Raw genomic sequence first — 2706 nt, forward strand, 5'->3', positions numbered from 1 at the left:
TCTAGAGCAGAAACTGACAAAAAAATAGATGAGCTCAGGACCGTGATAGAAGCCATGAAGGTCCAGCATAAGAAAGAAATGGAAAAAATAAATGCCCAACATAGGAAAGAAATGGAATCCATAAAACAGATTCAAACAGATATCCAGGAGATTAAACACTCTATTGAAAGTGTACACAACAGAATAAAAGAATGCGAAGGCAGGCTCTCAGATATAGAAGATAAGATTGCAGTCAGTGACCATGAAAAGAGAGGTCTCTTAAAAACAGTAAGAGATCATGAGAAATCGATCCAACAACTCCTAGATGATGCAAAGAAGAATAACATAAGACTGATAGGAATACATGAAGTAGCAGGAGAAAATACAAATGACTTACAAAAGCTGTTCACAGAATTAATGACAGAAAACTTCCCAAACAAAGAGGAAGAATATGAATATCTTTTTTAATTGAATGTGCTTCTTTTATGCAGCACATTGTTGCATCTTACTTCTTAACCCATTCTGTCAATGTATTTCTTTTGATTGGTGAATTGAGGGCTTTAATATTGATGATTATGACTGATACATATTGACTTATCCTTGTCATGACTTTTTATTTTTTTTTTGATTCTCCCTCTTTGCATTTAATTTCTTATCGTGCCTGATGGATTCATTCTGCTGAGCTTCCTGGGGTTGTGATTGTATTGTCTTTTCCTATGATACTGTTTAAAATTTTTTGAAGTGGTGCTTTGGTATTCATGAAGTTCCTAAGGTGCTCTTTGTCATGGAAGTATCTTATTTTTCCATCAATTTTCAAAGATAGTTTTTCAGGCTGTTTGGAGGCTGTTTTCCTTTAGGGTTTGAAATACATCACTCCAAGCTCTTTTTGACTTGAGAGTTTGTATTCAGAAGTCTGCTAATAGTTTGATAGGCTTTCTTTTGTATGTGATTTTCATTTCTCTGACTGCTTGTAGAATTTTGTTCTTCTGTTGGGTTTCTGGAATTTTAATTATTATAGGCCTCTGTGTAGATTTTTTATCATAGCTAGTTGGAGTCCTATATGCCTCACTTATCTATATGTTATGTTCCTTTCTCCTGCTTGGGATGTTTTCTGTCATTACTTCTGGGAACCAGTTTTTATGTCATCTGCACTCTCTTCTGTTTCTTCATTGATTCCAATTAGTCTTATGTTATTCTCTCATCATCTAGAAGCTGCTGGATTGATTTCTCATGCTCCCTTACTATTTCAAAGAAATTTTCATTTTCCTGGTCACTAATTGCATTCCTTTTATAACAAATGTGTAGTTCTATTAGTGATTCAAGGTCCTGAAAAATAGCTACCTTTGGTATATGTAATCTTGGGCTTCCTCAAAGTGCAAACTATGGCAATAGTTTAAGTACATGGCAAATTCTGTAGGAAACCCCTTACATAAAACTTCAACAGGAGTGGACATCTTTTCATATTTTTGTTTGTTTGTTTGTTTTGTTGCTGTTGTTGCAGCCTTGAGTCTTTGCCATTGAATGCTGGTTCTATTAAAATACATCAAAACATAACCTAACTATTCCATGTCATCTTGATGACTCTGCTCAATACCAAGATGTGATTGATGCTAGCATATCAGGCAGTTCCAGGGAGGTTTTTATCTTCTCTGTATGGTATGTGTTGCCTTGTCCTGTTGTCTCTGTACTTTTTGGCCAAAGCAAAATCAATAAGGAATAACTGATTTAATCCTGAGAAAGATGGGTCCTGAGAAGTACTAACAGTCATGGTTCTTTTCCTCTTCCCCACTGGAAATTCTAAACACTTGTTATAGTGATGCCCAATACCTATTAGGAAGTTATCTGGCTTAATGTCTCTGTGTATAAAATTCTTTGCACATATTCAATTCTACTGATCATCTGGTCAGCTAGCATAAGTACAGTTTTCACTGTGAAACTTCTCAAACAGAAATTGAAGGGGTCTTCAAGGCTGGATCCCAGAAAATCCATGACTAGCACATCATAGTCTTCTTCCTGGCCATGCCACTGTATGTGAGGGATGTCCACACCACCTTGAAGAATCTTTTAGAGTTTCCTCTCATACAGCAACTGGGGATGCTGGCCTTCTGAGAATCTAGCTTCACTATCACTTCCTCTCCACTGGTGATGTTAATCACCAGTTAAATGTCCCCAAAGGAGCCAGACCAGATCTTCCTCATGAGTTTATATTTCCCTTGGACAATGAATTTAGCCTTGGTGCCTCTGCTGCTCACTATCCTGAGAGAAGAAGATAGAGCCTGGGGCCAAGCTCCAACACCTGAGGGGAGTATGGAGGCCCAGGGGCTCATCCACTGAGCACGGGTATCAAGGAGGGCACCAGAACTAGAAAATGGAGGCCATTCCTGGCACTACAGGGCCCAGAATTGGCCAAGGTAAACCTCTCTAATTTTTTTTTCACCAAGCCACAGTTTGTGAGGCATTTCTTGCTGTTATTTAGGTTAGGCTACTTGTTTCTGGGCAGCAGCCGCTGCTTCACTTTCATAGCAATGTTGTGGGTTGGAATACGGGCCTGGTGAATTAGGGTGGTGATATCACTGCAACCATTGCTGTGGCTCCTTCCTGGAAAGAACCCTGTCACTCTGTCGACTCAGCCATCTTGTTTCTCTGGCTCTATTGTCTCCTTTCTGCCTGCTCCTTGAGGCTCCTATCTTCTTGCCTCACCTCAACCCCAGAGTCTGGGACACTTTC

The 2706-nt window shown here is 39.2% G+C and overlaps 1 pseudogene; it reads right to left on the bottom strand.

The window, feature by feature from the left end:
* The window catches only part of LOC104872342, a 17985-nt pseudogene extending 15679 nt beyond the window's left edge, over window positions 1–2306 (bottom strand).
* Window positions 2307–2706: the final 400 nt, after the last annotated feature.

The sequence above is a fragment of the Fukomys damarensis genome, unplaced genomic scaffold (assembly GCF_012274545.1).
Source record: "Fukomys damarensis isolate Sample0158 unplaced genomic scaffold, DMR_v1.0_HiC HiC_scaffold_8, whole genome shotgun sequence".
Lineage (NCBI taxonomy): Eukaryota > Metazoa > Chordata > Mammalia > Rodentia > Bathyergidae > Fukomys > Fukomys damarensis.